Genomic DNA, 27,009 nt, shown 5'->3' with positions numbered 1-27,009 from the left:
TGTTCTCTACTTCTTTCCCATGAAGCTCCACCTAGAGTACTGTCTGTGTCTTGGCTTGAGATTCCCAGGAGGAATGTGGAGCTGTTGTAGTGAGTTAAGAGGAGGGCCACAAAGATGATCAAAGGACTGGAGCAGCTCTTCTATGAAGAAAGATTGAGGAAGTTGGGCTTCTTCATCCTGAAGAAGATAAGGCTGTGAAAAAGTCTTATGGTAGCCTTCTAATACATAAAGGAAAAGATGGGAAGGCACATGTAGTGATAGGATGACAGATAATAGTTTTAAACTGAGAGAGGATAGATTTATATTATATATAAGGAGTAAATTATTGATGATGATAGAGGTAAGGCACTGAAACCTGTTATCCAGACAAGCTGTGTATGCCCCATCCCTGGAGGTGTTCATGGCCAGGTTGACTGGGGCACTGTGCAGTCTGAACTAGTGGTGGAAACCCTGCCCACTATGGGGGAGCTGGAACTAGATAATCTTTAGGGTCCTTCCCAACCCAAGAACTTCTATGATTTAGCAGATTGCTAAAATGATACAAATGAATACAGGAGAGGCTTCCTAAACAAATGGTTGAAATGAAAGTTGCCATAAAATCAGCTAGAATCTGAGAGAGAGAATGAGAATTGAGAATTGTACTATGATCCTACCTTTTAAGAAAAACAGTATTGGCATCTTCCACAAAGTCATCATGTGCAAACAAAGTACTTAAGGATTCACAAAAAAATTCTTCTTATGGGCGTATGACATACATATATATATATATATATATATATATATATATATATAGTCTTAGTCAGGGGGCTCCTAATCTTTTTTTAAAACTTATACATATTGTAATGAATTCAGAGTTTATTGACTAAATTCATTGTAATAAAGCAAAAATCAGACAAAGTAATATGCTTTTGAGAATATTCTTCGTCACCAAAATAATTATTTGTTGTGTGATTTCCACAAAGGAGGACCCAGTAATAAATCTTTCAGATATTTCTCATTAAAAAAGTGAAGTGTTTCTTTGTTTGTCTTTCTTATTGCTTTTGCTTTGTGTGTCATTTTAATTTTGCTATTTGTACAATTGCATATCTGCATCCAGGCATTTAAGCTCTGTGGAATTATAACAGCCAAACCACCAATTTGTTTATTTTCCGTTAATGTAATTTACTTGAGCTGCTGTGCTTGCAGGGAAAAAAAGCAGACCTCCTTGGAGCTGTGTTGGTACTGTTCTAACACATTTTATTATTTGTAGCAGATGTTGGAATTTTAATATTTTAATAATAATAATAATTGTGTGTGTTTGTTGATAAATGGTGGCTCTTGCAAGTAAAGCATATCATGAGGTTATAATAATGTAATAATTTGAAATCAAATGTTTCCTTAGGGGGAAAAAATTAATTCCTTCCCCACCCCTCCCTTAAGATCATTGGGATACTAATAGTCTCTTATTTCTTCTTTTATTTTACTATCAAAACTGACTGAAATCTTTATGTGAGGCAGTCTGACCTAAAAATAAGTTTTCCTGAATCTGACTTAGAAATACCAATTTTTTTTATCATAGTTTTTTTTTTTTTATCGTAGTTGGAAATATTTAGATAACTGTTAGTGTGAGAATGTGTGTGGGGCTTGGTTGGTTGGGTTTTAGTTTTTTTTCTTGTTCTTTGTTTGGTAGTGGTTTTTCCCAGAAAAATAATTCCGATCTGCTGACACCTCAATGCTAGATCTCAAAAATTACTCCATACTGAAAAGTCTGACACTGCACTTTTCTATATGTAAGCATTTTTTCCAATTTGAAGAGTTTGCCTGGTATAGCTGATATTTTAATATAGAAGGTATTTCTGAAATGTCACATGGTAACTTTCAATTTGAAAATTTTGAGGCTTTTCTAGATGTGCCTGTTTGAAGATATGCTTTAATGACATTTTATGTGTTCAAGAACTCTGCTTGTCCTCATATTTATTTTAAAAAGTTCTAAATTTACTGAAAAAAATAGTTCTTAACTTTCATGTAGAAATGGCAGATAGCTGCTAATAGTTAAATTTCTTTTTAAAATCTACTCAGTCTTTTTATGATTCTGTCCAGAAATCATTATAAATAAATAAAAGTCCCGCTGATCTGGAAATAAAGGGCAAAAATGTGAAAAAGTTATCAAGAAAAAGACTTCTTGAAAGTCTTATGTCTTATTCAGTGTAGATACTTTCATCTTTCATATGCAATTTCAAATTGAAAGGCCTATACAAAGGGATAATTAGAAACTGAACCAAACTTTTTCTAAATGAAAATATTTTGGAACTGATATTTCTGAATTTCATAAATTTTAGACAAAAAAAAACAAATTTTTGCATGGCATTTTTTCTTGACAATCTTTCAACTGGTTCTAACCAATTACAAAGTTCCCCTGTAAATATTTCCTGGCCTACTCCAGGTTTAAATTCTTTACATACTGCTACAATATAAAAAATAATAACCCATGTTACTCTTTTACCTTCTTAGTTGTTCCATTGACATTTCAGTCCACACTTTAAGCCATTTCTGTATGAATTATCTAATATTTCATTTTCCTGAGCAAGCAAGGAATATTTACTGCTGAATTCAAAGAACAAACAATATAAATAAAAATAAAATTTCTGAGCAATTTTGCCTCTGCATGAGAGCCAAATGTTTATTGAGAGAAACATTTCTTCACATCATTTCAGTAGTTCATGCGTCTCTGTTACTGTCTCCAGTTTCAAGAGAAGAAGACAGGGGAGGTGAAAAATTATGTGGTGTAACTTGTAGATGCCTCTTATCTGGTTTTGTGAACTGATCTAATGCCTGACATTCTCATCTGAATTCAAACATTAAAAACAAAACAAACTTTTTATTTATTTATTTTAAATAGAGGAAGGATGGGCCAAATATTGAAGCACTATTCGTAACTTTATGAAAATAGGATTCAATTAAATATGTTGCCATTTCTATATGACCTTATATAAATTACTTAGGCTAAATTTTCAGTACTATTTTGGTAGCCAATGTGGAATTCATCTCACTTAACTTTTAACTATCAAAGATGAAAGCATTTAACCTAAGTAGGTGCATTGGATCTCTTTATAGTCAGTGAAGTATGTAGATATGTCCCTCCAGAGAAAATGTCATCCCACTTTTCTTTTTCTGCCTTAGAGAGAACCTATATAATTAGTATAATCTATATATGCTTGGCTCCTATAACTTCATCCAGAATGAGATGATGATTTCTGTGACCAAATTCTCTAGTGAATGTCACTTTTCCTACTCCATTTACAGAATTCTGAAACTTGTTCATGTGACTCAATATACATAAAGTCTCCACATGTGCATCCACACATAAACATACATATACACATGCATATCAGAATGTAAACTAATATGACAAATGCATATACAATGATTTTTCTTTTGAACACTTGCTATGTTTGGTTTCATCTTTGGCACTGAAGTAGACAGACATTACAGGATGTTTTTCCTTAAGAATGCAGCAAGATAATGATTTTTGTTGTTATTTTTATTTATCTATTTATCTACTTGTTTGTTTACTATGTCCATGTGCTAAAACATAAACATTTTTTAATTTCAGTATGGTCATAACAGAGCTAATAGAGGAAGAAAAAGGACATGGTTAATGAAGTCTTATGAAATGTCTGCTCTGAAAGTAATGTCTTCTACCTTATTAAGCTGGCCCCATAACATCAGAGGCAGATGTTGGTGGTGTGGCAATAGAGACTGAATCTTCCCACTAAAATTCTGCTTCATTCTGTCACCTTGTGATAGATGACAGCAGAGGGGCAATCTGACAAAATGGTTTCTGATATAGAAGAGAGGATGAATCAAAGGCATGGAATTGATTTCCTCCATATGGAGAACATGGCACCCACTGATGTTTGCAGACAGTTGCTGAGCATTTATGGAGATTGAACAGTGGGCATCAGCATGACGATGTAGTGGGTGGTGCATTTCAGCAGTGGTGACATGGAACATTCCAGATAACTATGCAGATGGTTATGAGTGTGGCAAGCAGGCTCTTGTTCATCACTGGTGAAAGTGCATAGCTAATCATTGTGACGATGTTGAAAAATAGTGTTTTGTAGCTGAGAATTTGCTCTTTTTCTGTTTTAGTTTCCATGGAAATAAATAGGAGGTATTACTTTGAGAGCAACCTATATATAACATAATGTGGAACTTAGCAAATTATATTCTGAGTACTTAATTGCGCAGAGAAACTCTGCAAGACTAAGATCACCTGATTCCTCAGAGTGTGCATTAAAGAAAATGAAGAAAGGGACAGTTAGAAGTGTAATGCATGTATTGTTTACTAGCAGGAATTTATCTCTTTTCTGATCCATTTAATCATATTTGATGTTTTACGGTCATTAAAATTAATTTTATGAACATATTGCAAGTTGAGATCATTTCACTATCGACTGGCAAGTCCCACTGTTGCATTAATATTATAATTATTTTGTATTTCGTTTCATGTTCTGCTTCAAAGTAATTTCAGTTCACTCTCTTCAGCAAAATTAAAAGAAACACGGTGAAAAAAAATCAAAACTATAGTGGAAAAGTTTTTACAAAACTTTCCTAGATTAATAAAAATCTGTATTTTGAGCTCCATTTTTTTATGTAGACTTACATGTTCTATTTAAGTATGCATGTGGGCAAAATGTCCTATGTATATCTTGGAATCTATCTTCTAACACCTTATCTGAGTAGGTGCAAAATATGCTCAGCTTGTCTATTTTAATTGGGAATGGGATACTTACCTCTGGCAAACCTTTAGTTACAGTCTGAAAGCACATCTATGAGAGGTAATTTTTTTATTTCCTCTATTTCTTCATCTATTCAGAAGGGGAAACAACAATCAATTTGTGTGAATGATCTCTGGCTGATTCTCTTTAATAATTCTGAAATTCTCTAACTCATCTATATGCTCTGAACCAAAACTTATTACAGCAATTAATATTCATGTCTTTACCCTTTTCCCTTTAAGTGCAAAGAGGATGAAAAGACAGATAGCTTTAGATCTAATGAAGAAACAAAATGAGATAAAGATTATAGGCTTTCCAAATGCTCATTTCTTAATTTCAGCAGGTGAAAGAAGATAAAAAGAATAAACAGAGCATTAGCACTAAATAACATGCAAATATGTACTAGCCCAGAGACTAAGGTATTGCCATTGGATGAGCAGGGTACTAGCTGTGCCATGATCTAGGGGAAGCTGGACCACCATTAGCCTCGGTGGGACTGAGCTGGATATCGCAGTGGTCAAGTGCCCACTGCCCAGTCTGGCTCTCAGCTTCAGCTCTGGAAGTACCGTGAGGGGAAGAGTTGATGGCCCAAGTCCATCCCTATGAAGGACACGGTCCCAGGGGCAGAGGGCTACAGGGCAGCCATCACCTTGCCCTGGAAATAGAGGACAGGTGCAGGCCAGGATAGGAGGGAGTATGTAAAGTATACGTAAAGGAACCCAAAGGCTGTATCAAAAGAAGTATATCCAGCAGGTTAAGGGAGATGACTCTCCTCTCTACTCTACTCTCGTGAGACCCTATCTGGAGTATCACACTGAGCTGTGAAGTGTGCAGTACAAGAAGAACGTGAACCTGCTGGAGTGAGACCAGAGGAGGGCCATAGAGATGACCAGAAGATGGAAGCACCTCTCCCACAGAGACAGGCTGAGAGATTTGGGGCTGTAACACCCATAGAAGAGAAGGCTACAGGGAGACCTCACTCGGACCGACAGGAAAGATGGCAGGGGCTCTTTATCAGACAGAGTTATGATAGACAAGGAGTAATAGTTTTAAACTAAAAGAGGGTAGAATTAGAATTTAGAATTAGAATTAGGCAGCTTGAACTACTGGGTGACAACAATACCCATGGTAGAGGTTTGGAATTATGTGATCTTCAATGTCCCCTTCATCCAAACCAATTTCTCCTGTAATTCTATGATCCATGAATTAGGAGTAATGACTGAATCCCTCCCCTGGGAAGGAGGGAGGGATACTGAACACCTGTCCCTTGTTCTTCTGAGGAAGACAAAAACTGTCAGTGAAATGTATTCAAGAATTTTGGGAGAGTGATCATAAGACTAAGGAAAAATATATAGATAGTGGGAAGGTTTTTTCTGTAACTGTTTTATAATTGTACATAACCCTACTACCACTGAAGTTTTTCTGGTTCATTTGGATGATTTTGACTGTCAAACTATTAAACCATTTGTTGAACTGACAGTAAATTCAAGGCTTTGTGCCTTTTCCTGCAACAATACCTTAATTGTCATAGCATTTAAATACGTACTTGGAAACAAGTATACAAGGTATATATTTGCTACTTATTGTTACTTAAATGTCACTTCCTGTTATTTCGAACTCTGCATTTATTCAGTACATTACTATATGCAGATAATTGGCATTCTATGGTAAAATCCAAACTGAGCAGCAGTTTTTAAAAAGGGTTTGTTACTGCATTCTTATACTGTACTATTATTTATGTAGAAGTGTATATACAATATGATTTCTGTAGTAATGTAACCTACCAGCGCACCTCCACAAAGAAAGAAGGCTGAGAGTCAATAGACGAAGGTGACAAAGATGATGTGTTCATTGAAGCTCAGGGAAGAGGCCTCTCAGGGAGAAGCTATAGCTGTTGTGTAAGAAATAAATAAATAAATAAATAAATAAAAATAAAAAAAATTGAGCATGAAATAAAGGGGTATGCCTGTATCACCTGAATCAACTGTTTGTGTAAATGGCCATCTCTGAATTGAATAAGAAGTTGTTGAAGTCTAAGCCAGCCAAACCAGCAAATGGGATATATATATATATGGCTCAGCCCAGCACAGGATCTAAAACCTGAGCAACAAACAAAATGAATTGTGAAGAGAGTAAAGGTATGAGCTGGTTTCAGCCTATTCTTTTCTGGTTACTGAAGACAGCAAGTCTTGTGATAGTGAGCATACACAGACTGTAATAGGAATCAGCTGATAATAATGATTGAACTCTATATTACAATTACTATACTAGGCTTGTGTTGTAACTTAAAAACATTACTGTATCACTTTACCAAATCACAGTCCTGTATAACGTGAAGTATCTTCAGAGAAGTAAATTTAATGTTAAAACTTCAAACCATCATGGAGGAGATCTAAAATAGTGGGCTCAGTAGGATATTTGGCTCTAACAACAACAAAAATAAAGCAGAACAGTGCAAGAAAACAGGATTTTTCTGAACCAGTAATCCTCTTCTATATGACAAAAGTAAAATTCTGGATGATTCTCTGTGAGAGCAAATGTTTTCTGTGGTAGAAGATAACACGCTGTGCAGGAAAACATGAGTCTGTTAAGCAGGCATGTATAATACAGCAATGAGCTGCTATGAGGAAAGACAAACCACTGAGCACTGCTTAAACTGCTGTTTGCTCTCAGTTAATATCAATATCGACTTTATGATTATTGTAAGCACTTTGAGCCTACATGCAACTCTTGCAAACAAAATGTGTTTCTGAGGACATGCTCATGCCTGCACCAATTTTGCAAGGAGACCACAGGAAGATAAGAATATGAGCTCAAGTCCGTAAATCGACTCAAGATATTGCACAGCTGCTGTGATGACATGTTAGTCCATCCAATCTATTTTGGCAATTAAATCATTATTATATAATTGAAAATAAGGAGTAAATGTGGTCATCTTCAGGGAGAGAAAATTGATGCAGTTCTCCTAAATGAGGGTGCTTTGAAGTATGCTTTTATGTAAGGTCAGTGTGTGTTAGTATACATTATTATTTAAAGCATATGTTTTCTGTTCTGATATTTCCCATAATTTCAATTCAAACTCACTCTAGGCAAACATGTTTTGGGATTTTCAAGTTGAGTGTAGTTAATACTTCACTTTCCTGCTAAAGACAGTGTTACTACTTCCTACTTAACCTCTGTTGCGTAAAAAATCTCTGAATTACCATTCAGATGAGTACTAAAGAGGCAATACTGAACATTTTGATCAAGTTGTCTGGTATATCAATTTAAGTAGGTCTTCATTAAGCAATTTCTCTTTTATTCTGTGTTGTCTTACTTATCCAAGAGCATATAAGATATTCTACACCAATTTACTTTATTTCTTAGAATATTTTTGGACTTTGGAAACTATTCCAATTTTTACTTTAAGTAAATAAATTGTTCAATTTTGCGATATGGAAGGCAGATATTGTCCTGCCTATCTAACTTGGATTTGCTGATAAAGCACAAACAAGGGCAAAAGAAAGTGATGATTGTTGTGTTGAATGAAAAAAATAAAGGCTGCTGTTGAGACAAAACAACATCTCCATCCTAGAATTATTATTAATTTATAGTACTTTTGTGGTTTTCTTGTAATTACACTTTAAATGATTCATCATTATTATCTATTAAATATCTTTCACCTGACAGTATAGGACAACCAAACAGTTTTCAGTCATATTTGAATTTAATTTCATACTATTAGTTGACTTTTTTAGTTATATATATATAGTTATAGTAATATATATGCACTTGAGAAAATTTTTCTTTTTAAACTTCCTTTAGATAAAGGTGTACACATATGTAGTGAGAAGGACCAGAGAAAGCACTGCTGGGCAGATATTTTCATGTATGTGGTACCAGATGTACCACCTATTCTATAAATGTTGTTAAATAGGTTTACTTTGAAAACATGAATTCTGGAATAATTCTATGATGTTTTGCAATTTGTGCACAAATTCCTAGATCAAATTTTGTGATGTTCATATGAAACCAAATGCTCTTGTAGTTTAAGCGGTGTATTCTGCAGAAATCATTAGAATTATACTAAATTAATTTAAATATTTAATTTAATTAAAATATTATATATTTTAAATATATATTAAATTTATATATTAAATTAAATATTTTAATTTAAAATAATTTTAAATATTTTTTGCTTTAAGATGAGATGGTTTACTCAGAACTCTCAATTTTTTAATTTGATGGGCCTTCTACCCTCTTTTCCAGAAGTGGGAAAAGCTCTTAACCTTGACCAGGCATATTTTATGTATGCAATATCAAGCATTGTGACAGATAATCATAATATATTATAAGAAGTAGCACAAGAGACACTGCATTTTATAATTTCTTTCTCCCAGTTTTAATAAATTATTACTGATGTATTTGAAAGGAAATCTTAAACTTGGTAAGACTAATCCAGGAAGAGGGAAAAAAATCACAAGAACTGCTTGCAAAATAAAACCAAATATTCCTTTACTTCATTGGACTTTAATACTATCAGGTCTTATTTATCCAGAAACCTTACTGAATAGAAAAATCTTCTAGTTATGTTTACTGAAGATTGGTATGATTTTATAATACTGGTCTGTATTGCTGCCCCTAGGTCACAGATTTTTTTTTAATTATTATGAAAGATAGAAGGTTTGTTGTTTTTTTTAATATGATTTATGTGGCAATTGTTTTTAATGCTTATCTGTAAATAGTTCTAAAAGCTGCCATTTTCAGCATCTTTTGAAAGTTAGTGCTCCTATAGCAGTGCTCCTTCCCTATCTGCATTCATTTTCTGTCATGTTTTCTCAACATGGTATCAGCTCATCTGTCATCCTAAGCAATAGCTGAAGTTATTTTAGACTCTATTTGTCATCTGGGGACTCTCAAAGCAAGCAGTGTGGTCTGGATTTTCTTTTTTTTTTTTTTTTTTTTTTTTAAGGTATTTCTAATTTCATTCAGTTATCTAATTCACATTCAATAAATGTGGACTTTATTCTTTCTGACTGATTTTGGTAAATACTTACTACTTAGTAAATGCCCAAATGTTAATAGCTAATTCCCATGAATATATATTTTAGGTAAAGTTTTTATATAATAAATACTAATAGAAATTATCTGTGAATGCCTTTGTCACTATAACCATCAAACTAATAATACAAGTGGAGGAGTCAAAACTAAAATGTAAGTTGCTTTCAAAGGATAAATTAGTGCATGGTTACTTTAATTGTGCAACTGAGATATTAGCATTATTCTGTTTAGCTCACGCTTATAAAGCATGTTTTAAAATGCTTGTAAAAGTATAGAGTTTAATAGTTTTACAAATGTATGTGAGTAGATTGCAATAATAGCTACAATTTTTTTTTAATTACTTTAAAAAGAAATGCAAGTGAAAGCACATAGACAAAAAAAAATAGAAATATATGAAGTTATGGTTAGTTCGTTGGCAAAAAGTAGTAATGATAGTTATATAATTATATATCTAAAAAAGTTTTAGTGTCCCCCTTTGGCTCAAAATAGCTATACTTAGAGCCTAGAGCAGACTTTCACAGGTAGGTAGATCTGATCTTGAGCATAACTTTTGTCTGAAGCCTATGCTTGTTTGGATCTCCAACTTGGTTTGATCAGTTTCTTCATCAAATAGACGTGTTCATAGTTAGCAGGAAACTGGGCATCCATTTTGCCTTTGTTTTGTCAGGAAGTTTAAGGAAAGCAAGCTTCTCCAAAAATAAACAAGTATATTTGTGCTAAGGACACATCAGAAAACAGGGCAGTGATTAGGGTTGGGGTTAGGGTTAGGACTGCTGTCAGGACCTTTGGGTAATTTTTCTTCTGACTTATCAAATGCAATAGGTAGGTCTGCCTTGAAGACTGATCCACAGATTAACCACAATGATGCTCGATCAAGATTATCTTCAATAGTTTTCTAATGATTAGAATTATCCACATCTTACTTGCAATTCTATGTATAGTAATGGATGTTATGTCTTTAGCAAACAATTCTACATGAGATTAAGAATGAAAGCCATACAGAAATTCCAGTAGTTTAATATACAGAAGCTCTTCTAGAAAACACACACAAAATACTGCGTATCATTAACTGAAAAAATCACAAGCATTCCTAGTCAACATGGATGGAGACCTCCAATTTAAGACTTTCATTTCTGATTTGTATGTTTATAGAGGCACAGTGGACGCAGGTCAGCTATCTTGGGAAACTATCACTTTTCACTACTCGTTAGGAAGAGACATTTATCTGGAAAATATTTTTGTCCACATAAATGCTTGTGGTGACTCATGTTGCCCCCGTACTCAGCATTGGTGAGGCCTCACCTCAAGTACTGTGTTCAGTTTTGGGCACTTCAGTATAGAAAGGACATTGAGGTGCTGGAGCAGGTCCAGAGAAGGGCAATAAATCTTGTGAAGGGCTTGAAGAATGTGCCTTCTGAGGTGCGACTGAAGGAACTGGGGATTTTCAGTCTGGGGAAAAGGAGGCTGTGGGGAGACCTTATTGCTCTTTCTTCCAATATCAGAAAGGTGCTTACAACAAGAGCAGGGCTGGTCTCTTCTCGCCGGGACAGGTGACAGGACAAGGGGAAAGGGCCTTAAGTTGCACCAGAGTAAGTTTAGGTTGGATATCAGGAGACACTTCTTTACAGAAAGGGTTGTATGGTTAGGTTGCAGTTGGACTTTTGATGATCCTTGAGGTTTTTTCAAACCTGAGTGATTCTATGATTCTATGATATAGATGTCTTACTACTGCTATGAATCAGTCTTGAAAACTATGGAATGAATAATGTGCAAGATATATCCCAAATATTTTCTTAACTTTTTAAGTCAGATTTCAGCAAAAGAAAATAAAGGAAAATTTTGACTCACAAGTCCATTTCTCAGGAAAGAAAAAACGAAAAATACAATGTTCCTCTTACATAGTGGTACACTGGATAATGCATTGAGTACTGACTTTTTTGTAAATAAACTGTTAAATAACTGCTTCTAAAGAAAACCTCTAAAACTCTTCAAAAAGGATAAGCAAAGGAGGGGCAGTGGTGAGGCACTCTATGCTAGAGAGTCTTTCAGTATTGTTGATCTCAGGGTTGGGAATGATAAGGTTGAGTGTCTGTGAGTAAGGACCAGAGGGAAAGCCTCCAGGGCTGACAACCTTGTGGGGGTCTGTTATAGACTACCTAACCATGATGAAGTGATGAATGAGGGATTTTACAGGCAGCTGGCAGAAACTGTGAGGTTAACAGCCCTTGCTCTCATGAGTGAATTCATCTTCCCTGATCTATGCTGGAAATCAGTATGGCACAGAAAATGTTTAGAAAGTTTGTAAATTGTGTGAAAGATAACTTCCTGGTGCAGTTGGAAAGTCTCTCCACCAGGAGAGGAGCCCTGCTACACCTGCTGCTCACAAAGAGGGAAGAACTGGTGAGAGATATGCAGGCTAGGAACTGTCTTGGGCAGAGAGACTACAAAACAGTAGAGTTCTTGGTAAAGTCAGGAGGGGCTTCAGCAAAACTGAATAGCAGTACTGACCCCAGGGATCAGTACTGGGGCCTGTCCTATTCAATATCTTTACGGATGATTTGAACAAGGGAATTGAGTGCACCTTCAGTAAGTTTGTAGATGGCACCAAGTTAGAAGGAAGCGTTGATCTGCCTGAGGGTAGGAAGACCCTTCTGAGGGCTCTGAAAAGGCAGAATTGATGGGCTGAGGCCAGTTGGAAGAAATTCAACAAGACCAAATGGTGGGTCCTGCACTTTGGTATGAAAAACCCCAGGCAATGTTAGAGGCTTGAGGTAGAGTGGCTGGAAGACTGTGCACAGAAAAAGGACAGGTGTTGGTCAATGCTCAGCTGAACATGAGCAAGCAGTGTGTCCAGGTGAAGGACAATGGCATCCTGAGTTGCATCAGCATAGCCAACAGTAGCAGCAAGATGAATGTCCCCCCCATACTTAGCTCTAGTGAGACATCTTGAGGACTGTGTTCTGCTTTGGGCCCATCACTTCAAGAAAAACTTTGAGGCTCTGCAGTGTGTTCAGAGAAGGGCAACAAAGTTGGTGAGGTGTCTGGAGCACAAATCTTCTGAGGAGTGGATGAGGGAGCTGGGATTGTTTAGTCTGGAGAAGAGGAGGCTCAAGGGAGACCTTATTTCTTTCTGCAAATACCTGAAAGAAGGTTGTGGCAAGCTGGGTCAGCCTCTTCTCCCAGGTAATTAGAGATAAGACTACAGGGAACAGCCTCAAGTTGTGCCAGGGGAGGTTCAGGTTGTATATTAGGGAAAATCTCTGAAGGAGTGATCAGGCACTGGAACAGTCTGAATCATTGTCTCTGGGTATTCAAGAAACATGTACACGTGGTACTAAAGAACAATATCGGTGATAGGTAGATGGTTGGACTAGAAGATCTTAGAGGTCTTTTCCAAGCTTAATGATTCTATGATTCTAAATAAGTTCTTTATTTTATTTATTTATTTATTTATTTATTTAAAATAAAGTAGAAGACATTTTGCTACCAGTTCTTCTGTATGGGAGAAAGAATTGTGAGAGAAGATGAGAATAAACTAATACAATGATTCTTGTCTGAACAGTATCTTCTGCAGGTTAAGCTGACAAATGCTACTGTCACTGCCAATAGTGATAACATTCAATACGCTACACCACTAAATTAAAATGAATGCTACATTTTTCTGTTGGTGTAGTGAAGTAGTGAGACTGAGATGGGGAGTTATGACTTGCTCTATGCCTTTTACTAATGCAGTTCACTTTCTATCCTTCTGAGGTAACAAAAACTATTGCTTAAATAGAATATTTTTTCAGTTTCATTCTGTACAGTTACAAATTTCAGTGGCTTGAAATGTAGAAAATCATTGCTAAATTATCATGTTAAATAGTATTTCTCTAAGAACTGGGTCTAGGAGAAGAGACAGATAAACATCTTGGTTTCCCTGACTGTTTTTATTGCCTATATTCCAAGTGCATTAAAAATTCATTATCAATTTAAAATTGTTTAAAATTAAATTAGAAACAACATGAATAATTATATGGTGCATACTGTTGTAATTACTAAAGTTCTGATGGGGGTAAATTAATTGAATCTTTATTTCAACATTATTCAAAATTACATTTTTTAGTAAATTAGCATCATAAGGGGGGGATTATGCCTGTAATAATTGGTGTTAATGAAATTGTCAGGAAAATGGCTGATTTGAGAGAGTTAGGTGAAGGGTTGTGAACTTCTTGGTTAATCTCCTTCTTACTGCTCATTTTATAAAAGATTAGGAGATAAGAAGAATGGAAAATATCCTCTTTGTTCTAATGTCCACTATTGGCATAATCTTGAGCCCGTAAAGAGGAGGTAGCATATAAGCTATTAGGCTTCTAGTCAGGGTACAAAAATTACATTTATCATCATAAATACTTTATTAGCATCAATGTTGCTATTGTATGAACATAGACACAACATACAAAAAGCAGAAGGACAAGGAAAAAGACAGTAAAATATTGTAAGCTTTCTTCTTTCTTTGATGCATTTTCACAGTTATTGTAACCTGACTGTATAGATCAACTTGCTCTTCTGCTGTCTATCAGAAGGTCTCATAGCTGTCGCCAGTTGGGCATAACTTTCTTCTCCAAAAGTGTGATCAGGCTGCCAAGGAGGTAGTGCAGTCACTGTCCCTGGAGGTGTTTAAAGGACATTTAGGTGTTGCACTGAGGGACGTGGTTTGGTGAGAACTGTTGGTGATAGGTGAACAGTTAGACTGGATGATCTTGTAGGACTTTTCCAACCTTGGTGATCCTATGATTCTATGATTTTATGGAAAAAAAAAGGCATGCAGAGATCTACAGATTTTATATGACACACAGCCGACAAATACAAATCTTCATTATGCAATAATATATTTTGACAAATACTTTAAACAATCATCTTTAAATGCATAGGTTCTCCTCCTTTTCTTGTTTATTTGCTTATTCTTTTATTCTATTGAACTTTCATCTTGAGAAAATGTCTAAATTGCAGCTGATACTTACATCCATGTGGGGTCAGACTTCTACATCTGTGAGCTATCTCCACATTTAAGCTGTTGTGTATTTCACATAATTTTAAGCGGGTTAAGTTAAATGTAAAAAACAAAAAACAAAACAAAAAAAAATACACCAAAAAACAGGACAATAATAATGTTGTTATAGTAACATAATTAGTGAAAAAGACTTGATACACTTCACCATGTCAAAAACTTCAAAACTCAATCTCAAATACATTCAACTGTACCTGGAAGCAGAATAAGGAAAACAAATGGAGACACAGATGTCTGTATACAGTTCAACCCTCATGTTTCGTCATTATAAAACTAAGAGAAGTTCTGTAAATTCGTTCTGATGGTGGCCTGAAAAGGATGGCTAGATGATGAGTAACTGAATCATTAATTAGGACATGATTCCTTCCCTGACAGTATCCTGGTTTATAATTTTCAGCATTTTATTACCTGAGTTTGTAGCTTTATTCATGTGTGTCTTCTGTGTAATATTTTAATTATTATTATTTTTTATTTCAGTTTCTTTTCTCTGTTATTAGCAAATCAAGCCAATTTCATATTATGTGGCAAAAATCTTTTTACTTCACTTAGTTTTATGTAACATCTCCTAAATTTTCTAAAATAAATTGCAACAAGTAATTATCCCTTAATGATGAGTTGCCCGCAACTCATCATTTCTGTCATGGACCATTCCAATCACCTGGGTTTTAAACTGAAGAGTCCTAGTGTCTTTAATATGACTGTATAAGAAATCCCCTTCCCTCCCCTCCACTTTCTTATTGCTAAAGTACTTCATAAAACCTCATTTCATCATTCAGTGTTGCAAGCAGGAGCAGAGAAGTGATTGTTCCCCTATATTCACCACTAGTGAGGCCACACCTCAAGTACTGTGTCCAGTTTTGGGCCCCTCACTGCAAGAAAGATATTGAGGCCCTGGAATGTGTTCAAAGGAGGGCAACAAAGCTGGTGAGGGGTCTGGAACACAGGCCATATGAGGAGAGGCTGAAGGAGCTGGGAATGTTCAGCCTGGAGAAGAGGAGGCTCAGGGGAGACCTCATTGCTCTCTATAACTTCCTGAAGGGAGGTTGTAGTGAGCTGGGGGTCGGCCTCTTCTCTCGTGTCATTAGTGATAGGACCAGAGGGAATGGTTTCAAGCTACGGCAGGGGAGATTCAGGCTGGACATTAGGAAGTATTACTTTTCAGAAAGGGTGGTCAGGCACTGGAATGGACTGCCCAGGGAGGTGGTGGAGTCACTGAGCCTGGGGGTGTTCAAGGAAAGGCTGAATGTTGTGTTGAGGGACATGGTTTAGTGGGAGCTATTGGGAATAGGTGAACGGTTGGACTGGGTGATCTTTTAGGTCTTTTCCAACCTTGGTGATTTTATGATTCTATGATTCCATCGCAACTTCAGCCAACTCCTTCTCCCATTAGATTGTGTGGTTTTTGATCACTAGCCTAAGAAATGCTTATAAGTGTTACTGTACATACCAACTATTTTAATATATGAATTTGATCAGGCTAGAAGGAATGAACTATAATTTAGGCTCTTACTTTTTAAAAGCATACTACAGTCCTTTAAAATAACTTTTTTTTATCATAAATCTAGTACAGCTTGGCTAATTATTTTTTTCAGAATCAATGACATCATAGAATAGCAATATCCCATAATGGCAACTTATTCCCAGTGTCACTGTTTTCCCTGCTGTATCGAAGTTTTGTTATATAGAACTGTATAGAGAAAATCAGAACAGTGAACCTGAATCATCTGAAGAAGTAGGCATTTACTTACTCTCTGGATTGTCCTTACATTCTCCAATCAAATGAGTACAGAAATTTCTGTGCCTTCATGAACTCACAGTAATGCCACAGAGGTGGAAACTAGTGCTTGGATAGATATAGACAGCGACTGTTGGCTTAAGCATCTCTTAATATCTAATGGAAATTAGCATGTCCTTCACCTGACAAAATGAAGATACTGTAGATATCAGGTATAGAGTTACCTCCGATTTCCTTGAAGGCCATACCAAATTAGAGAGAAGTAACTATAGTCTCATGATTCTTTTCATTTTAAAGCAGAAGTCTGAAATAGATGAATTGTGCCATAGAAATGGTTATTTTTATCAAAGTGAAAGTCTAGATGGCTAGCTCATATGAGCCAAATCCCTCTCCTAGTCTACATTTCATTGTTTTGGGGGAAAGGTGAAGTGCCTTCTTTCATAATTCTACATGAGCTGACTGTTTCAGGTCTTCTCATAATAGGAACATGGCCACAGGCAATATGAGCAAGCTAGTGGAAGCTGATACATATTTCAGGAAGTTTGTGTAAGTACATACCATTTATTCCTCACTCTTTATTTTTATGGGTTTTTTTTTTTTTTTTTTTTTTTGTTATTTAGATCTGATTCTGACATCACTCAAATGCTTTATCAGACAGCAATGGTTTTTTTTTGTTGTTGTTGTTTTCTTGTTTGCTTAGATTTTTTGTTTTGCTTTTGTAGTTCTGATTCTTCTCATGGCTCTTTTTTTTTTTTTTGTATTTTTTTTTTCTTTATAGTAGATATAATTGTTTCAGTCTAATGGTTTACCACAAAGGTTTGAATAAACTTGGAATGGTAAAGGAAAGGGTTAAAGACAAGCACATATCTGTCTTCAAATAGAAGAAGATTGATGGAGAGACATAGAATCTGTGCTTAATGGTCATGATAATATGTGTTATATATATTAAGTTGCAACATTGAGAATGCAACTTAGAAAAGCTTCTACAAGTCAATGACTGTGATACGTGAGTATGCATTACCTGAGACTTCATTAGTAAGGATATTTCTAAGTCAAATATAATCAATCCTGTCTTTGGAAAGAGAGAGGAGGAATAAATGATCTCTTAAATTTTTTTTTTTCAGTTCCTTATGTTCTTTTTCTGTAGCTATGATGAAATTTTTGTGAATACCTGCTAAAATGTTTCCATACATATATGTATAGAGTAAATGTTACATAAAGATTTTATTTAAATATATATATGCATGCTTGTATGCACATATATAGAAGGGGCCACTCTGAAACTAATGTCTTCTATTTTATTATGTTGACCCACTACATCAAAGGTAGATGTTGGTGATACGGGCAATAGAAGTTGAACCTTCCCACCAATATACCTTTACATTTTGTTGTCATGTGACAGAAGGCAGTGGAAGGGCAGTGTGACAAACTGGTGTCTGGCATGGAAGTGCACATGAAGCAAGTGGAGATAACTGTAATGGTCTGATTTTCCATAAGGAAAACACTGCACTGGCTGATATTCACTTATGCTTGCTGAACATTTCAGCAAAGACGAAACAGTGAGAGGTGATCACAGTGAGGCTGTGGGTGGTTCATTTCAGCAGTGGTGACACTGACAGGAAAGACAAGCCATATTCTGGAAGGCCATTTAGAGATACCACACTATGAAATGAAGAGTATCTTGTTCATCTGTGCAAACTGGCTTGCTGTGGTGACTACATTGAGAAATGGTGTTTTGTAGCTGAGAATACTCTATCAAATAGTGTTACTGTGCTCTTTGTATCTGTTGTCTTTTCCATGGAAATAAATAAGAGGCATTACTTTCAGAGCAACCAGTGTAAAATATATGTAATATTTAATAGATACCAAATCATGTGTCTTTCTGATACTTACTTTCAGAAAAGTCAGGAAACTACACTGACTTAGAGACTCCATGCAGTATGACCAAAACCTTCCTTCTTTGTCTGTATTTTAAATATATAAATGGTTTCTGGTTATGATCTGGAAAATTTTCACCATAGTGTTTCAGTGTTAGTTAGTGTTCCAGTATTTTGTATTTCCTGAAAGTGGAGACGTTTCCATGAAGAATTTCATGATCCATTTTTTAACAGATATTTTTTTTCTTCTCAGAATGAACCCAAAATCTCCAATATATGTAACCACAGAAAAACTGGAGAAAAAACAAGCAAACAAGTTATCTTGTGTATTACGTTTACACAAAGCTCAATTAACTCACTATATGCTGTGTTTTTCAGGTATTCATACAGGCATTTCTTAATACAGTCACTGTATTTGACTCCCAAACTTCTCAAGTTGTTTTCTCTACTGCTGTACTTTCTTCTTTTGGATAAGTGACCTCAAAATTTGTAAAATTTAACCTAAAATTTAACTTTTCTGTATACTTCTGCAGACTCTGACAAGTGCAAAGTTATTGCTCTTCAGGTTAGCTCAGTGCTAAGCAGAACAGTACTATTGTTCGTTCCATGTCATACTTCATTATGTGCTCAGTAATAGTATGGTGTTCACTCAATGTTATGCTATCGTTGTTTCTCAAGAAGCCTAGAACACTTTCTGAAGAACATCCTCTGATATTTGAGAAGCAGATTATCATTTCCTATGTTCAAACAGAATTCCATACCATTTACTGGGATATTTTCCAGTTTGTAAATGTAATTTTTAATTTCAATCTCACACTCCAAGGGATTTGCTTCTTCCTATTTTGTGTCATTCCAAATCAAACTCATATTCTCCATAAAATTATTCCTTACATTCTCCAGCTTACTAAGGAAACACTATATAGCCCTAGAGCCAGGGAGATCCTTGTGGAACCAGACATTTTCCTGGATATCTATTGATCGTTCTTTTCTGTTTACAGTAATCTCAGTATGTTATATTATGTTTCTCCAACAACAAAATATGTGTTATTATAGAAGAAGAAACTTCCATTGACAAAGAGACAAATTCACACTCCCTGTACAAAACGCAACAAAAAGTGTTAAAGAACTGTACTTGCTGAACTGTGCTTTGCTGTGCTTCACTAGAATCTAAGTCATGAAGATCATGAAAGGTACATTTATTGACAAATGTGGTGTTATAAATGAAGGTAGATGTCAATCAGTGGGGATATTTTTAGTATGAAGCAATATCCAAATGTCTCACAAAACATTTGATTGTCTTTGTAAACGTAAATCAGAAAATGCATGCTCAGAGATTTCAGGAAAAAATAAATAATACTTCTCTCTCATCAAAGCTATTATTAAAAACAATGTCTTTACTAATTACAGCAGCTGAAATTAAAGTACTATTTAATGGCTTCCAGAATCTTTAATTTTATTGGCCCATGTAGACATTTTTAATTCTTTAGATATTGAAGATGACAACAGATCAGAAAATTTGATTTCAGCTAATATTTTTGGAAGGTCCAAAAAGGAGTTAATGATTAGTACTGTAATCAACTATAGTGGAAGAAAACTGTGAGGTTTATTGTTAGGTATAGTTTTCATTAGGTAAATAATTTTATTTTCCATTTTTTGTTTGTTTCACTGATCTTTTTTTTTTCCCCCATCAGGAAAGAATGTGAGAGTACTTTGATCCCAGAAAATATTGTCCATTATGCCCTAAGAATGCTGTAGGAAGACAAGGAAATTCATTAAAAGTGAAATATGGCTGTCATATGAAATAAAGTGTCAAAGAAAAGTGTTTTTTCAGAAGTTTCTACAATTTGCTAGTTTTTCATTTGTTATGAAATTACAAGAAACGAGAATTGAAAATGATGACAATTATAACAATCTGAACAGTTGAAAAATGGAATTTTGCCCATCTTGATACTTGCACCAAGAAATGATTTCAGTGAGGATTTGGGAATAGGATGCAGTTTTGTACGCAATGACATTTATGACCATATCATAGAACTAAACAGCAGAGGATTAGAAAACTTGATAAATAATGAATGTGAATGCTATTCTATTCAGTAATTAGGCAAGGGAGGATGAGTGTGAATAGAAAGAATTATGCTATAGCTGCGCTTCCTGCTTACTAGGCTGTCCTTCCAATGATCTCTGTCTAGATAAGTTGTGGAATTTACTCCATCAAATATATTGGTACTGCAGATAACATTTTTCAACACTAAAGACGTTAGGAAATATGGAAGAATACCACACTAACATGGCAACAGCTATGTTCTCTGTATTTGTTCCCTTTGTATTTGTTGCTTGAAATATGTATTACAGTACTGAATTATTTCTGAAACCCTTCACTAAATATTACCTAAAACTTCAATGTTCTGAATAAACTAAGTAGAATGAAATAGCTTTGTATGGATGATATACAGTTTTTAACATATTTATTTTTCTCATGTTTGAAATGTTGTAATCTCTCAAAGTTAGTAGAAAGCCTCTAAAAAATTGGAACATATTCTAAATAAGGTGTGATGAACTTCTTCTTCTCTCATCATCATGCAGCTCTGAATGAATTGGTTCAGGAAAATTAGCTGAAGTCTGAATGAAAAGAGGTTAACTTTCCCCGTGGGAACTGATCAACTTATTTTTCAGACACATAGACCTCAGTGACATAAAAACTAATAGATGTTTTGTTACTACCAAGTGTCTTGATAGCTTTGGTAAAGCAGAATAAAAACAGAGTGTGTTATGCCTTAGATTTCAACCAGCTATCAGATTAAGAGCCCTCTAGGTCATCACATTTACTCTTTGGTTCTTTATCTAAACACATTTTGAAACGATGTATTCTTGCTAGTTTAAGTTGTATGAGAAATTTTAGCTATACATTTAAAATGTGTTTTAACAAAGCATTAACAAAAGAATTTTCCTGATTTGAAATTCTTTATGCTCCTGGGCCTTTGACATTTATGGAAAATGATCAATAACTCCCTCTTCATCTTCCATCTTCTTCTGACGTAAGATTCCTCATTCATCCTAGTGTGTCTTACAGAAATTACTTTTTATAGATATCAACCTCTTCTCCCAGGTAAATAGTGAGAGGTCAGGAGGTAATGGCCTCATGTTGCTCCAGGGGAGTTCAGATTGAATGTTAAGAAAAATTTCTTCTCAGAAAGTAGTAATGTATTTGAACAAGCTGTCCAGGGAAGTGGTGTAGTCAGCTAGTCACCATCCATGGAGGTATGTAAGAAAAGAGCAGATGTCCTACACAGGATCATAGTTTAGTGAACAATATCGATGGTAGGTAGGCAGTTACTGGAACTAGTAAACCTACTTTATCACCTTGTTAGTTCTATATCTGAGACTTGCTTCTCTCTGTACATCTGGCTTTGCAAAAATTATCGGGAGACATCAGTGCTCTCTATATCTTTCAGTTCCCTGTAATACAACCATTCAATCCCTTGGGAGTTTTACCTATCTTCATACATGCCAGTAAGGATAGGTATTTCTGACTAGCTCTCTGGGCTTCACATATCCAGTTTTCTTGATCAGTCTTTAACATTCCTATTATCCAAATTTTTGAGTTGTTATTTTTACTGTTTTGTAAAGTGATCATAGTGTTTTGTAAAGGTTTAAAAATTCCATAACAACCAGGCTTGACTCACTTTGAATGAATTCTTCTTTTGCTGTCATCATATTCTGGTACAGATTTATTAAATCTTTATTTATTTATTTATTTATTTATTTATTTATTTTTATTAATTCAGATTTTGAAAATCCAATGTGTTTCTTTTGCAAGTTTTTGACCTGGAAAATGTAATTTTTGAATAATAATTTTGTCCTCAAATTTCCAGATGGCTAGCTTTGTGATTAATGGAGGGAAAAGAAGAAGAAAAATTAATTTATATCTTGTCTAAATTGTCAGTGATTTTGCTGGATCTTAATTAATTGCATTGGTAACATAGGATATTTATGATATTTGTCAAAAGTTTCTGGAATACAGCATAAGGTTTTTAGTATCATAATAAATGAGTAATATACACCTGCTATATCAGTACAATAGAAGCATTTCCTTGCCCCACAGATCTAATCAATAACCTAATTTTAGTCAAGTGAATGTGGCAAACAATGAGTATGAATACAAGCTGTTTACTTAAAAATACAGTATTGCTGAATACAAACAATAAATCTAAATCTCATGAAAAACATGAAAGATGATCAATCTATATATGTGATGGTTGGAAAAAAAGAAGAAAAAAAGAAAAAAAAAAGAAAAACAATTAAAACTTCAGTTTGATTACTAGCATTATCTCATTTCATCTTTCCAGCATTGAAAATCATTTCCTGAGCTTTCCTAGGTACTACACATCTCCAAATCAGTATCATCACAAGGACAGGATCTTCCCAGCCTTCTGAAGATGCAGGTTTTCAAACTGTAAAATCATAGAATATTGCAAGTTGGAAAGGACCCATGGAGATCACTGAGTCCAATTCCTGGCTCCACATGGCACTATCTGAAAATTAAACTCTACATCTGAGAGTGGTGTTCAAATGCTTTTTGAACTTTAGCAGGCTTGGTGCCATGACTGCTAAAGAGCCTGACAGCCCAACCGATCTATAAGTGAAGAACTTTTTTTTCTAATATTCCTACCTGACTCTCCCCTGATTCAGTCCCCTGCCATTCCCTTGAATCTTGTTGCTGTCACCAGAGAACAGAGCTCAGTGCTGCCCCTCAGCTCCCCTCTATGAAGCTGTAGGCTACCATGAGGTCTCCCTTCCCCTGTGACCAGGGAAAGGGGAAGGCAATGATTTTTATCAATCATTTTTGTCAAACATTAATGTAATATGCAGGTCACTTTTTTTTTTTTTTTAGTCTGTGAAACATTACCCAGCATTGTAAGAGACAAGTTTGTACATGTTTTGCATCCCTCTTGAGAAGAATAAGGGAAGGCATTCTTTTGTATCCCTCTGAAGCTAGAAATGATACTACTGAATACACACTGGTAATAGCATGTTCTGCTGCAAAGAAGAAGGTGCTTTAGCAAAGAATATCAGATGTCTATTAGATATTCTCTTGCAACTGTTCTACTAGCCGCATGAAATAGTATCAAATGAAGAAACACAAGAAATAATGAGTAGAAGCAATAAAATGCAGCCATAAAGAAAATCAGGGTCTTTTGAGAATACAATGAGAATATTGATGAGAAAATACTACTATTCACTTGTGCTACCTGTAGGTGCATCCAAGAACAGAGTAAATTCTCTGTCTTCCAAGGAACCATACTCTGTGGTATTTTTACATTTCACACAAAGAATCATGATACAAACTGTCATGCTTGTATTTGAAATTTAAAGAAGATGCAAGCAGAATGTGATCTCAAGGTTACTTTGTTTATGGTGTAGACTGCCTCATCTCCTTGCTCATTTCAGGTGTCAGCATGACCCTGTGTTCTGCTTGAAAGGTTACTGATGAAAGCAAAAGACATTTCATCCTTAGTGTATCTATGCTGATCACCATGGTTTAGAGTCTGTGGTATAGTCAAGTCTTCAGGCATGTTTTCCTTACTACAGTTTCACTAACAAAAAAGATAAAATAAAAACATGAAACGAATTTTGTTAGAGGCTGAGTTTTGCTTTATTTCAATGATTTCATTTGTTTTTATGCAGGCTTATATATTAAAACTTTGCATAACATAGGTAACTCAGTAATAGCTCACATTATTGCACTTCGTTACATATACTAATATGTGTATTTATGTGAAATGAGCAAGTAGACTTTGTATAAAAATCACATAAAAAGTGTACGTAAAGGATTGTTATTACTACTTGTAGAAAAATGGGAAATGGCCTAGTGGTAATAAAGTTCATCTCTTTCGTTATAATTTCAACGGTCATGTATTGGACTTAACTATATTGAGTTTTCATACTTTCCTAAATTTCTTTTCAATTTCTCTTTCATTAGGAAAATGCTTTTAACCTTAAATCTCATCTTATCACCAGGATGACTAACTGAAATTTCAACTATCTGTATTTTACAAAGTATCCAAAAAGTATGCCTGTTTTATATAGGTATGTCATACAAAATGTGAATTTGAAGAATTCTGTTATAATTCATATTTCTAGCTGTTTTTCATGTTTGCAAGTTTAATAGATACATTTTTATTTTCCTTTCTTAGAATCAAATTTAATTCAAATTGAAGCTGAACCCATGCAATCTATACATCAGAATTTTTTTTTAATTTAATAATATTGATATTAATGATAGTAGCTTAAAAAAGGAAAAAGAAATAGAAAAAAAAATTTTTACTAAAAGGAGTTGATTTGCCACTTTAAACATGGGGAAGAAATACATTGAAAAGCATCAGAAATATAGCTACAATAAAATGAATATAATAACTATAACGTACATAGTTACAGAGTCATGGATAATTGAGGTCTGAAGGGACCTCTGAATGTCTTCTGATCCTATCCTCCTCCTCAAGAAGGGACCCTGAGAACAGGTTGCTAAGGACTGTATCCAGGCGGCTTACAAAAAGATCTTCAGGGAGGGTCAGAATAGTTTCAGAAGGAGCAAGAAAAAGCACAGAAGGTAATGTTTGCTTGCCAGAGTTAATCTGGTGATCCTGACAGCAAGAATGTTTATTGATTTTTGTTTTATATATATAGTAGAGTACATGAGGTATTTGATAAATTCTTGTATAACATTAAAACCTAGGATACATATTAGTACTATAATTTAATAATAATGAAATGCTCCTCTCTGTTATCATAAACACATGTAGAATACAGAATAATAATAAACATGTCTATTATAATGTCATAAAGCAATGGATATTTCTTTGTTTTACATTAATTCAGAAAAAAAGAAGAAGTATCATCTATTGCTCTTATAATTACAGACTGTAATAGGTAGCAATTGAGTAGGAAGTTGTGCTTGGCACATGCACTGAAAAGCTGGAATTATATTGCAGACCAGTTGTCATAAAATACTAATCATTTGTTCTTCTTCAAATGTTGTACTTAAAATGGGATTGTTCAGTGTAAAGATCAGAAATGAAGTAGGGTGTAAAATTAGTTGATTGTGTAAGACTCAGTGAAATTACACTATCAAAGTATTTATATCAAAAAGTTGTTGAAAAATATTAATGCTATCATACAGATTTAGAAACTTGAAAATGTATTGTCAATAGAGGCACATCAATAAGCTCACCTGATATTAAGACTTTGTTGCTTAGTCTTTAATGGGTTTGCCTTAAAGATCTATTTTCTGTGTGATTTAAATTCTAGGTTTTGACCTGGGTAGACTTAATTAGATAAACCAAGAATAAGGTGGAGTTTCCAACTTCTGTGTTTCTAAAATGGAGAAGCACAATGTAGATGCAGGGGAAAAAAAAAAAAAAAAAAAAATCACAAAAGCTCTGTTAGGAAAAACATATTCTGTCAATACAGAATGATAGAAAGACTTGACTATGACATGAACAGCTACTGTATTACCAGTTGTTTCAGAAATTAGATACATTAGAATTGCAATTAACTTTAGTTTCCTAGCTCAGATTTAACAATCTAACCATGCTTTACTTAATATGGTATGTTTTCCACAGGGATTCACCTAGATCTGTAGAACAAATAATATGTTTTCTGTTCAGAATTTTAACTGGTTCCAGCAAATGTTTTCAAATTAGCTTGAAGTTATTGAGTTTCAAGTTAAAATTAGCTACGGTAGCACCAAGGCTGTTTTATTATCTTGATAGAAATATCCATGTCATCTATGATCAGAGAATGATTCGACAAGTCAGAAATGCTATAAAATATGTACATGTGTAAATAATTTTTGAGCAGCTAATAGCATCTGAACTATAAAAGTTTTGTCTTCACATGGAATACTGTCAGATCCTCTTGTCACTTTATTTCTAAGAAGTGAACAGATTGTATGAAGACAAGCCAATGTGGATCCAAGAAGTATTAGAAATCAATTTATTAATAAGATTAATGGCATAGGAAGTTAAACGATGCCTGTCATCTTTCTTCTATCTACATATCTTCTTTCTTCTGTTACAAGTGAAACACTGAAGATAGCAGTGAAATTTAAAATAATTATAAATCAACAGAAATGAATATGTAGATTGATGGACAGAATGTATTACTAAACATCAGCTTTTAAATATTAGTTAAAAATTCTTGCATTAAGTAACAAAGTTCATAGCTAAATACGATGATGACAGTTGTAAATTAACAGGAATTCATCTTTGACAAAGTTTAAGATGAAACTTCTGACAGGGAAGGCATCTGAGTTCTTTTTGTGGTCTTTTGAAACATTATCAGGATAGGAGCCTTAAAAAAATTTTGGCAGTTCTGATCAAGCCTTGTAAGTACTATGACTTTGCATTCCTATCACAGATGTTTTCAATAACCCACAGCTCTCTTACCACAAGAGGGCACTGTAGGAATGCCTGCTAAGTAGTTGCCAAATACTCATCTGAAGCATATTGGTTATATTTCCTTTTTCATTTTCTCCTTCCATAAAAGTAA

General features: G+C 34.6%; 1 pseudogene; it reads left to right on the top strand.

Moving 5' to 3' along the window:
- LOC122177439 overlaps nt 1–16,119 on the top strand; it is a 28,090-nt pseudogene extending 11,971 nt beyond the window's left edge.
- The last annotated feature ends 10,890 nt before the right edge of the window (nt 16,120–27,009 follow it).

The sequence above is a fragment of the Lagopus leucura genome, unplaced genomic scaffold (genome assembly GCF_019238085.1).
Source record: "Lagopus leucura isolate 7727_CA_CO unplaced genomic scaffold, USGS_WTPT01 Super-Scaffold_100001, whole genome shotgun sequence".
Taxonomy (NCBI): Eukaryota; Metazoa; Chordata; class Aves; order Galliformes; family Phasianidae; genus Lagopus; species Lagopus leucura.
The sequence above is the reverse complement of the archived record's forward strand: the minus strand, read 5'-3'. Positions and strand labels throughout refer to the sequence as shown.